Genomic DNA, 12,779 nt, shown 5'->3' on the forward strand with positions numbered 1-12,779 from the left:
CTATCCCCGAACTCCTTCCTCAACATCTCGGTGTTTATCGTCGTGTGTGAGGCCTTCCTCCGCATCCAACACCACTTCGGGCTGTGGCTCAAAGTCTTCAACGTGAAGCCAAAGGTGGTGGATGGCCAGCACGCGGAGTGTGGAGGAGCCATGGTGAGTAAGCTGCCCAATGTCTCCTGGCCGAAAGGCACTTTCGTGGAGACTGTCAAGGAATGGCAGAAACAATGGTTCTACATTACAGAACCCCGCGGCACCAACTGGGCCGCAGTTGCCGAATTCAACTCCGGTGCTCCAATGCGGCTCACCTCCTGGGTCGAGAAGAGCCTGAACTGGTGTTCGCCAGATGAGCTGATAGCGCTGCTGACGCGCGTTCAAAGCATGGTGGACAAGGATGTCAAACTTGTCGATATAATCCAGGTGATGCTAGTTCGCCGGATTCTCTCGTGCCAAAGCCGAAGCCTCCCGCTATGGAAGTTTAATCCGAAGAAGCACCATACCCTGAAGAGGCTCTTCGAGACCACGCACAAAGATGCCTAGAAGTTGATCTTCAAGGGCAACGAGATACCGCCAGCCACATGTTCGGATTGCGGGCACGACATTAACCACCCCGCCAGCGAGGTGAGTTTCCAACGCGTCCTCTACTTGTTTTCTTCAAGGAGGATATCTGAACTCTTACCGTTATTGCTTCTTCAGGAATGGATGGAGAGGGCGAAGCGGATCCAATGTCCGGCTCGCTGCCTGAAGAACCAGTCATTCCGCGTTTGGCAAAGATGCTGGTGCCGGCGCCCTATACAGCGCCGGCGAAGAAGGCCAAGGGGAAGGCCAAGGGGATCCGGAGTGGCCCCCGTCGCAAGGGTGCTTCGGACACGACGTCCGAAGACAAGACCCGCTCCTCCGCCGCCAAAGATGATGACGATGAGGAGGAGGAGGAGAACAACCTTCCCCCTGATGAGGGAAGGAAGAAGAGGGCGGCCTCCACGAACCTGGAGGCGGGGACATCCAAGAAAGGAAGGGCTCCTTCGCGGATAACTCCGCGTGGGACGTCGACAGCAGTCCGGAGCGACACCCCCGCACTAAGCCTCAAGCTGCATCGTAAGTGCTATGAATCCCGCATACCCACATGTCCAGCCTCTCCTCTTCAATGTACTGACATGGTTAATTATGCTATTGCAGTCCGGCCCACGACAGCTCCCAGCGATCCTCATCAAGAGGTTCACTGGACTCAAAGGAGATGGCCAGCGAGACACCACCGGCCGCTTACTCTCCCAAGGCCAAAGGAGACGACGAGGTGCTCTCCCAACGGACCTTCCCAGGCCGGGGAGAGGCTCAGGAGGTGCCCGAAGGCGAAGCCCCCGTCGCCGAACACCAGGGGGAGCCAATCCCCCTGGAGACTGGGGATGAGGGCCATATTCAGTTCGGCCCTCAACCGGACTTGATTCCGGAGACCGATACGGCTCCGGAAGCCGGCACGCAACCTTCTTCGAAAGAAGGGGGTATGTCTATTCCACCTGTGACCCCTGTCCAACCAGGGGCACCAGATAATCTGCTGGAAGCGCTGCGAGGCGCTTCCATTGTGGATGAGCACCGCGTTCTTATGGGCACGGTGATTGAAAGGGTTCAGTCCGCCAAGAGCGGACTAACCAAAGCCTGCAGCAGCCTGCTGACAGGTTTTGAGGTAAGCGACGCAAAAAGAGAAAATCCCAATATAGACAGTATCCCCTGAGATACTGTCCGGTGTTTCGGGAAGAAAAAACCGGACAAAGGATCAATCCTTTATTGCAGGAAACTAACTAAATTTGTCTGGAATGAATATGCAGGCGTCGCCGCGGGCCGCGGCCTCACATGCTGCCGAAGTCTTCAAACTGAAGCGGAGACTGGAGCAGGCCAAGGAGGAGCTCGGCCAGGTGAAGAGGCGGCTCTAGGAGAATCAAGGTATGTAATAACCTGTGAAATATTCGAAAAAAAATGATTATATATATTGACCGAAGTGTCATGATATGTATAGGAGCAACAACCGAGGTCGAGGCCTTGAAGAAGGCCCTGGCCGAAGCCGAGGGGAAGGCTGTCCAGGAGCAGAACGCCCGTAAGAAGCTCAAGGCCCGGGTCAATGAGGTCCAACAGGAGCTCCAGGACGCGGTGAGGAAGTGCGAGACCTTGGAGCGTGATGCATCGGTTTGAGAGACCGACCTCGCCAAGCCTCGTCAGAGCGCGGAGACGGCCCGGAATGAGGCCCAGGGCGCTCTCGAAGAGATCCAGGAGTCTAGGAAGATCACGGCGGGTAAGGCATTTAGTATGCAAAGTAAGTATATGAGGAAGAAGTATTTCTTACTAACCCGGATTCGGAGTTCTCCATGAGCCTTCGCAGATCTGCCGCGCAGTGTGTCCGACGCCGCGGAGTTCTTTCGAGCTGAAGAAGGGAGCTCCACGGAGAAATTGTTCTGGTCGCAGTATCTTGTGCCAGAGCATCCCGTGCCCTTCACTGATCAGTTGAAACAGCTGGTGGAGCTGCATAGGGTGGCGAACTAGCCATGAAGGATTTGATAATCCGGCTATGGCCAGCCGAAGCTATGCCCGGCAGCTACTTCGGACTCGTGAAGCGGCTGGTGAACGCCTGTCCTCGGTAGACGTCGTCAAGTGATTGGCCTGTATTGAGGGTGCGCGCATGGCCTTCGCCTGTTGCAAGATGTGCTGGGCGAAGATGGACGCCGTCGAGCTGACCAGGGGGCCGCCAGAGGGCAAGGAGCACCGCACACCCGAGCGCTATTTTGTGGATGTCCTAGAGGGGTCTCGCATTGCAGCAGTGCAGTGTGGGCAAGACATTATTTTCGAATGAATACATTCATGTTGTCTTTGCCTTGAATGATGAAACGAAGTTGGTTTGTAATATAATGTTTGTTATGTTTTAATTTTTTCCTCCTGTGCGGCCGTGTTGTATGAAATCTGAGGGTTGGCCAGTCATCGGCTTCTGCCCCCACGTAGGTAGTACGGAGGTGTTCGGGATGGAATCTAAACAATCTTGATCCAATTATATGGTCCATGAAGGATTTGTTTAGCGCAACGAACCAGGCAATCAGACTATGCGGCTTGAACGCCCTCACTTAGCCATAGGAGTTTTACAATAAAACATGTGCGCAACCCCTAGTGTCCGAACCAGAGTGCTATGAGCGTCTGATCAAGAAGTTCCGATCCTTCGCGTAATGCGGGAGAAATCTCCAACGATTTGCAACCTCCGAACAGCTGACCGGCTCTCTCCGTATCATGACAGCCAGTTTTCGGCTTTCTCTACTAAGGTGCTCCTTTGGATAAATCAGGGCACAATCACAGTAGTTCTCCCTTTACTACCTTAGCCGATATAGCAGAACGTAAGGTAGCAAGCACAGGAGCCGGGCAACCCAACTATTGACCAAAGACATGATTCGGAGCCAATGCATATAGTGCTAAATTCGGGGTGTCGAACTATACTGTAAAAGTGTTCGGACTTTTGTTGCCATGTTGTGGGGTGCTATGAAGCCCGTAGCAAGTTGGAACGCCCCGAGTGTATGGGTGCTATCTGATAGAATTACCAGGAAGAAAAAAGGAAGAAGCAGTGGTAAGCTAAGTCGTGGAAATTTGGGCCGCAAACTGTTTCTATTATAATTTCATTGGTGTGTTAAAGCGCATTTATACAAGTAGTGCAATAAGCTGAAAGGCTATTTACTATGCCTGCACCAAGAGAGAGCTGCTTATGGGTCCTGAAGATAGGTAAAGGGATCGTTAAAGAGACCACCTAAGAGTTTTCCAATACGTCCATGCTTCTTGTTGTCTTGGTGTGTTTGTCCTTCAAGAGGACCAATGATCAGGCCACCAGGAAAGACCTGTAAGAAGAAAGAAATAAAAGGAGAAAGGGAAATGGTGAAAGTATGAGTGTCCGGGGCGGTCGAGCTGCCTTGTGGATCACAAGTTAGCTACGCCTCCGTCGATGCCCATGGGATTTTGAGTGCGTAGTTATGTACGCACGGCACGACTGCCACCACTTGATAGGGACTGAGAGGGAGGCCGGATTGCTAGTCGAGCTCCTGACGAGCCAAGCTGTCCTGCTGCAGGGTAGTTCGGACCCTCTTAACGGTGTCCATGGGCTCGGCAGCCGAATTAGGGTTTTGCTTGAGAAGGCCACTCTGTACTTCTGCTGCTAAGGCATCTGTGTGCTCCTCTGTACGGAGAGAGTGTTCCGTATTTCCGTTGACCGTGATGATGCCGTGTGGACCGGGCATCTTGAGCTTGAGATAAGCATAGTGTGGCACTGCATTGAATCACGCGAATGCGGTTCGTCCGAGCAGTGCGTGATAGCCGCTGCGAAAGGGGGCGATGTCGAAGATTAAATCCTGACTTCGGAAATTGTCCGGAGACCCGAAGACAACCTCTAGCGTGATTGAGCCCGTGCGACGGGCCTCCACACCTGGTATGACTCCTTTAAAGGTAATCTTTGTGGGCTTGATCCGTGATGGATTGATGCCCATATTTCACAGTGTATCCTCATAGAGCAGATTGAGGCTGCTACCTCCGTCCATAAGGACGCGCGTCAGGTGAAATCCATCGATGATTGGGTCGAGGACTAGCGCGGCCGAACCGCCATGACGGATACTGGTCGAATGATCCCGACGATCAAAGGTGATCGTGAATGATGACCATGGATTGAATTTTGGGGCGACTGGCTCTATCGCGTAGACGTCCCTTAGTGCGCGCTTGCGTTCCGTTTTAGGGATGTGTGTAGCATATATCATGTTTACTGTTTTGACTTGGGGGGGCTTCTTCTGTCCCCCTGTGTTCGGTTGCCGGGGCTCCTCGTCATCGTCCTCGCTTTGTGATCCCTTTTCCCTGTTCTCAGCGTTTAATTTGCCGGCCTGTTTAAAAACCCAACAATCTCTGTTGGTATGATTAGCTGGTTTGTCTGGGGTGCCATGTATCTGGCACGGGCGATCGAGTATGCGGTCCAGGCTGGATGGTCCCTGATTGTTTCTCTTGTACGGTTTGTTCCGCTGGCTGGACTTGGAGCCGCTGAATCCGACATTGACTGTAGTGTCGTCAGTATTATCGCCATTGTTTCAGCGTTTGTGTCTGTTATGTCGGAGCTTGCCGTTGCTGTTCTTAACCTCAGAGGGGCCTGCCTCGTTGGCTGTGTTTTTGCTACGAGCCAACCAACTATCCTCACCCACGCAAAAGCGGGTCATGAGTGCCGTGAGGACTGCTATAGATTTTGGCTTTTCTTGGCCGAGGTGGCGGGCGAGCCATTCGTCGCGAATGCTGTGTTTAAAGGCCGCTAGGGCTTCGGCATCCGGACAATTGATGATTTGGTTTTTTTAGTTAGGAACCTAGTCCAGAACTTCCTAGCTGACTCCCCGGGCTGTTGAACTATGTGGCTTAAGTCATCGGCGTCTGGTGGCCGGACATATGTACCTTGGAAGTTGTCGAGGAAGGCCTCTTCCAAGTCCTCCCAGCTGCCAATAGAATTTTCAAGCAGGCTGTTTAACCAGTGCCGAGCTGGTCCTTTAAGCTTTAGCGGGAGGTATTTGATAGTGTGGAGGTCATCTCCCTGGGCCATGTGGATGTGGAGGATAAAGTCCTCGGTCCACACCGTGGGATCAGTTGTCCTGTCGTATGATTCAATATTCATGGGTTTGAACCCTTCGGGAAATTCATGATCCATTACTTCGTTAGTGAAGCAGAGAGGGTGTGCGGCGCCTCTATATCTGGCCGCATCGCGTCGTAGCTCCGATGGAGTCCGTCTGCGGTTATCGGCTCGTGTGTGACTAGGTTTGTCACGTCCAAATAGGTAGCCATTATCGCGTGTCGAGGGACGTCCTCGTGATCCATAAATCGATCGGGTATATCCTGCTCTACTATCCAGGGTCTGCCGGAGGTCGTATGTGTGACCCCAAACTGTTTCGTCTCTATTTTTACGAGGCGGTGGGGCAGGCTGCAGTTCGGCCTGAGTTGCCGCTCTATCCCGACCTCGTGGTAGCCGGTCCGCCGCACTGTCCAGACCACGTAGTGTTCGATCGGCCGCATTATGCGAGGGAGGTATGGGCTCCGGCGCCTCTTCATCAAACTGGGGTAGCAGCCTTCACTTCGGGTAACTCTTGGCTGGGCGACTGAGGCCGTATTCTTTGGCTGCCAGAACGTCAGTCCATCTGTCGACGAGCAGATCCCGGACAGCTTGAAGCTGCTGCTGCTTCTTTTTCAGGCTCCTTGCGGTGGCTAATAGCTGGCGCTTGAAGCGCTCCTGCTCGAGAGGTTCCTCAGACACGATGAAATCTTTGTTGCCGAGGCTTTCCTCATCCTCAGAGAGTGGACGATAACTACCGTCCTCCGAGTCGTTGGGCCTGGCCTGTTCGTCGGGGCTAGCTTGCCCGTTTTCTTGCTCCTCCTGTTCGGATGTTACCTCAGCAAGGTCTTCATTGTTTTTGGCATCGTCCAGAGTATTATTTTCTCTGGTGCCAGCATTGCTGTCTTTTGAACGACGTGACTTAGAGCGGCGCGAGGACACCGGCGTTTTTGCTGTGTCTCAGGAGGTTTATTCTCGACTGGATTTTGTTTGTCATCATCGTTGGTTATTGTGGGTGTATCCACCATGTACACATCGTACGAAGAAGTGGCCGTCCAGCGTCCAGTAAATGGCGGGTTTTGGTCTTGCTCTTCATCAGCATCGTCGTCCATACCGTCGATGTCTTCGGAGCCGTAATCAAGCATGTCGGTTAAATCCTCGACCGTGGCTATGAAGTGGGTGGCGGGTGGGAAGCAAAATTCTCCATTGTCAGCTCCTAGTTCGAACCGAACATAGTTCGGCTGTAAGTCCCCCGCCAAGGACAGGTTCTTTAATGAGCTTAGCACATCGCCCATGGGCGAGTGCTGGAAGATGTCTGCGGTGCTGAACTCGAAGATCAATAAATGATCAAGTTCGGCATCCGCGGACTCACATGGTTCGGAACTTACACTCAGAGACGAGTCCGGAGTTCCGGTGACACAAATATTGTGTGCGGTTAAGTCCATGTGCGGCTCCAACGCCGGGGAATCTGTGGCCTCCGTGGTGGGGTTGAGCCTCCAATCCTTAGATGGCGCGGTATGCTCCGGATCTAAGGACAGAGTAGTTACTGGAGCTATCTCCTGAACGCGGTCCGATGACAGATTCAGGTCATGTTCATCGAGGTGGTCAGGAGTGGTTGCCGCGATCTCGAATCCGGAAAAATCAAGTCTCCGTGGATGTCCGTGACGTAGTTCAAGCTCCCAAATCTGACCTGATGGCCAGGGGCGTAGCTATCGATCTGCTCCAGGTGGCCAAACGAGTTGGCCCACAGCGTGAAGCCGCCGAACACGAATATCTATCCGGGGAGGAACGTTCCTCCTTGGACAGCGTCATTGTTGACGATTGAAGGGGCCATCGAACCTTTTGGGGACGGCACAGTGGAACTCTCAATGAAAGCACCAATGTCGGTGTCAAAACCGGCGGATCTCGGGTAGGGTGTCCCGAACCGTGCGTCTAAGGTCGATGGTAACAGGAGACAGGGGACACAATGTTTACCCAGGTTCAAGCCCTCTCTTTGGAGGTAATACCCTACTTCCTGCTTGATTGATCTTGATGAATATGAGTATTACAAGAGTTGATCTACCACGAGATCGTAATGGCTAAACCCTAGAGGTCTAACTTGTATGACTATGGTAATGTATATATCCTCTCTCCGGACTAAGTCCTCTGGTTTATATAGACACCGGGAGGATCTAGGGTTACACAAGGTCGGTTACAAAGAAGGGAATCTACATATTTGGCCGCCAAGCTTGCCTTCCATGCCAAGGAGAGTCCCATCCGGACACGGGTGCAGTCTTCGGTCTCCGTATCTTCACAGCCCATCAGTCCGGCCCATGGCTAACAGGCCGGACGATCGAGGACCCCTTAGTCCAGGACTCCCTCGATGAAGGCGGGAGCTGTGGCCTGGCCTAGAGTGAGTAGCTCGGTAATGTAGAACCACTCGTGTTGCCAGATCTGCACCATCTCGATGGAGGTCCCCTCGAGCCAAACTGGGTTATGGAGCTTGCTGATCATTGCCACCGCACTTGGCGAATTCGGCAGCGCCGCTCTTTGGATTGACATAGAATGTCTTCAGGCACAAGCCAAAGTGCGGCTCGACACACAGGAATGTCTCGCACACTATGATAAAAGTGGTGAGGTGAAGGATGGAATTCGGGGCTAGATTGTGGAAATCTAGCCCATAGAAGAACAAGATCCCCTGCACGAAGGGGTGTAGGCACTACAAAAAAAGACACATCCGTGACATTTTGCGCCAAACGAAAAAAATTGTCATGCTTATGACACTTCTATGACGATAATTGTGACAAAACCCCGTATCATCATAGATGTGGTGGGCTCCTACTTCTATGACAAAAAATCATGACAAAAAATGGGCTTTTCGTCCTGGGCGGGCCGGAGACGCAGCTGCATGACATTCTTTGGGCCGTCCATGACGGAAAAAACCGTGGTAGAAGCGAGGGCGAGGAAAATATCGGGGAGTTCCCGATTACGGTGGGTGGTCGGGGGCCGAGCAATGTGCATTTCTCTCGTACACGTACGCGCGTGGGTGCGAGGCATTGGGCTCTAACTGAACGCGAGCGAGGTGTCCACCCTCTGAACCCGAGCAATTGCACTGTAGGCTATGCGTTACTGAACCCGAGCGGTCGAGCGATGGCTGTTAACTGAACCTGATCGAGTGATTGCTTCGCTACTGCTGCTAACTTAAGCCGATCGAACCTGCTGCCTCTTGATGAATAGTGAGCGTTGTTGGGGGGCGGGGGTTGGATGAATAGTTCCCGGTGGGGGGGTGTAACACCCACGATGCGGCTATATCTCCCACGTGTCGAGGCACGACTTAGAGGCATAACCGCATTGTGGTTTTGTCGCAAGAAGGGTCATCTTCACACAATCCCATGTAATGAACAAGAATGGGATAAAGAGTTGGCTTACAATCGCCACTTCACACAATACATAAATAAAACATACATCATTCACAGATACACACATAGGTCCGACTACGGAACCAAAAGAAAAGAAGACAACCCAACTGCCAGATCCCTGATCGTCCCAACTGGGCACCACTACTGATCAACATGAAAAGAAACATAGTAATGAACAAGATCTTCATCGAGCTCCCACTTGAGCTCAGTTGCGTCACCTGCACTGGCATCGTCGGCACCTACAACTGTTTTGGAAGTATTTGTGAGTCACGAGGACTCAGCAATCTCACACCCGCGAGATCAAGACTATTTAAGCTTATAGGAAAAGATGGAGTAATGAGGTGGAGCTGCAGCAAGCACTAAGCATATATGGTGGCTAACATACGCAAATGAGAGCGAGAAGAGAAGCAACGGAACGGGCGTGAACTAGCAATGATCAAGAAGTGATCCTGAACTCCTACTTACGTCAAACATAACCCAGAAACCGTGTTCACTTCCCGGACTCCGCCGAGAAGAGACCATCACGGCTACACACGCGGTTGATGTATTTTAATTAAGTCAAGTGTCAAGTTCTCTACAACCGGATATTAACAAAATCCCATCTGCCACATAACAGCGGGCACGACTTTCGAAAGATAATACCCTCCAGGGGTGTCCCAACTTAGCCCATCATAAGCTCTCACGGTCAACGAAGGATAAACCTTCTCCAGGGAAGACCCGATCAGTCTCGGAATCCCGGTTTACAAGACATTTCGACAATGGTAAAACAAGACCAGCAAGACCACCCGAATGTGCCGACAAATCCTGATAGGAGCTGGACATATCTCGTTCTCAGGGCACACCGGATGAGCAGTCCGTACAACTAAAACCAGACCTCAAGTTTCCCCGAGGTGGCGCTGCAAAGGGCTCTAGTTTGGACCAGCACTCAGAGGAACACTGGCCCGGGGGTTTAAAATAAAGATGACCCTTGAGTCTGCAGAACCCAAGGGAAAAAGGCTTAGGTAGGCGAATGGTAAAACCAAGGTTGGGCCTTGCTGGAGGAGTTTTATTCAAAGCGAACTGTCAAGGGGGTCCCATAAATCACCCAACCGCGTAAGGAACGCAAAATCAAGGAACATAACACCGGTATGACGGAAACTAGGGCGGCAAGAGTGGAACAAAACACCAGGCATAAGGCCGAGCCTTCCACCCTTTACCAAGTATATAGATGCATTAATTAAGATAAGAGATATTGTGATATCCCAACATAATTATGTTCCAACAAGGAGCAATCTTCAACTTCACCTGCAACTAGCAATGTTATAAGAGGGGCCGAGCAAAAGCGGTAACATAGCCAAACAACGGTTTGGTAGGAAGGGTGAAAAGGTTAGGGCTGACATGGCAGTATGGGAGGCATGATATAGCAAGTGATAGGTAGCGCAGCATGGCAATAGAGCGAACAACTAGCAAAGCAAAGATAGAAGTGATTTCGAGGGTATGGTCATCTTGCCTGAAATCCCGCTAGGAAGAAGAACGAGTCCATGCAGAAGACAGGCGGACGTAGTCGAACAAATCCTCACAACTCCGGAATGAAACCGAAGCTAACGGGAGAAGCAAACCGGAAAGAAACAAACACCATAGTAAACAACCACCACATACACATGGCATGATGCACAAACAGTTATGATGCATGTCCGGTTTAATGAGGCATGGCATGGCAAAGTGCAACAAACAATACTACAAATTAAGTGGAGTTCAATATGCAACGAGTTGCATATTGACGAAACACCACATACGATTATTTAGTTCTCTCTCGGTTATGTACCCAACAATATTAAATGTTATTAGCCATGGCAAGAGGTGAAGCATAATTAAACAACCTATCTAGGCAAGTTTAAATGAGGCCGGAAATAACAAACGACAATACCGGAAACTCCCCATATGTCATTTAGCAATTTTAAAACAAACATCAATTTTAGACATTTTAAATGTTGTTATCATGATGCGAATGACAGATGTAAGTTATATGCAATTTTATGAAAATGTTGACGTGAGCATGTTAAGAAGCGTTTGTCACCGTGGTGGAAGAAAGGGGTGCCACGGCAACGAATCTGAAAATGGTGCCACGACAACATATCAGTTTCGGTAGCTCGTGGAGATACCGGCGCAAAATAGAATTGTGCGGACGTGCGGACCATGCTAGAGATGGTGGGGTGATACCGGTAACCAGGTTCCCACGGGACGATGGCATGGCAACGAGGAGGAACATGGAATGACAACTCGGAAACGGTGCAACCACGAGCATCTCATACAACACACATGCATTCGTTCACGGTGTCGTCTCCGGGTTATACCTTCGAAGCGTGCATTCCGGGCGGAACGCGTTCAAAGTGGAAGTAGATGTTCACGTGTCGTAGGGGAAGGAGTGGTACACACGAAGGTAGGTCGAACTTGACGGTTCCGTTACACGGGTCTTCGGCGACGGTATTAGAAGTAGTGGTTCACATCTCGCAATCGTGCAAGCTCCGCGGGAGGGTCTTGGTGCATCCAAAACGAAGCAACACCAAAAGGGCCTCCGGTCTTGGTGGTCAACGAAGGGAGGCGGGCGATGAAACAGCAGCAACGAGCCGGCAGTCGGACAACATGGCCGTGAGGTGGAAAGGCCCTGGCATGAGACGGTGATGAAGAGGAGGTCGCAGGGAGAGCTGCTGGAGGCGGATGCAGAAGGCCACGGCAGCGGCGGCTACTGGCGCGGTGACGAGGAACGGAAGGCGGCAGCGACGAGAGGAGGCAGGCGCAGCGACGGGGAGGTAGTGGAGGCGCTGGTCGCGGAGGTCGATGGAGAGGGGCTTGGAGCGGCGGGGACGAACTCCCTCCGGCGAGGGTGCAGAGGTCCAAGGCAGGGCCCGACGGCTCCGGACGGGGGCCGCGCTTGACGGCAGAAGGCGAGGGACTCGGCGACGGGGACGGCTTGCGGGGGCTCCGGCGAGTGGCGCGGAGGCGGAGGCGCGGGGCGACGTGGCCATGGCCGGAGCAAGCCAGGCATGGCGACGTGACTGGACGGCGGGCGAGCTCCAGGACGGGCGCGGCTGGAGGTGGGGATGGCGCGCAGGGAGTGAGTGCAGGGAGAGATCGAGAGGAGGAAGATGACGGCGCGAGGGAGCAGCAAGGCAGCGCCATGGAGGGTGCGAGCAGAAGGGAGCTCCTCTCCCTGGCTCTATGCGTGTGTGTGTGTGCGTGACGGCGCAGGGAGGGACGAGAGGGAGAGATGGGGATCGGGAGAGAGCGACGGCAGAGGGAGAGATGGGGAATAGATCGGGCTAGGGTTTGGCTTAGGTGGGCCGCGGGGATGGGCCTTCGGGCGGCGGCTAACAGGAGGCCCAAGTGGACTGCGGCGGGCTGTAAGGAGAGGGGAAGGCCCAAGAGCAGCGCCTAGATAAGGAAAAAGGTAGTTCCCTTCTCTCTATTTTTATAATAAACGGATTTCAGAAAAAGAAAAGAAGGGGAACTAGGGAAAGAATTTGGAAGATGTAAGAATATCCTCATGCTCCTGGGAACATGCAAGATTTAATAAAATTGGTTTGGCAACTTTTAGAGACAGAAAATTTAAACAAGTTTGAATTTGATTCAAACTGGAGTAAATTCTTAGCCCAACCAAAACAACTTTAACAGAGATGAAATTTGACAAAGAGGTAGTTGGCATGATGACATGATGCAATGCAACAATAAAAGAACAAGCACCAAAAGGAACACACGGCGATCACGAAAATAAGGAAGTCTTCTGAAGCGTCGGTCTCGGGGCGTTACAACAGGTGCCTTTG

The sequence above is a fragment of the Triticum aestivum genome, chromosome 7D (genome assembly GCF_018294505.1).
Source record: "Triticum aestivum cultivar Chinese Spring chromosome 7D, IWGSC CS RefSeq v2.1, whole genome shotgun sequence".
In the NCBI taxonomy this organism is placed as follows: domain Eukaryota; kingdom Viridiplantae; phylum Streptophyta; class Magnoliopsida; order Poales; family Poaceae; genus Triticum; species Triticum aestivum.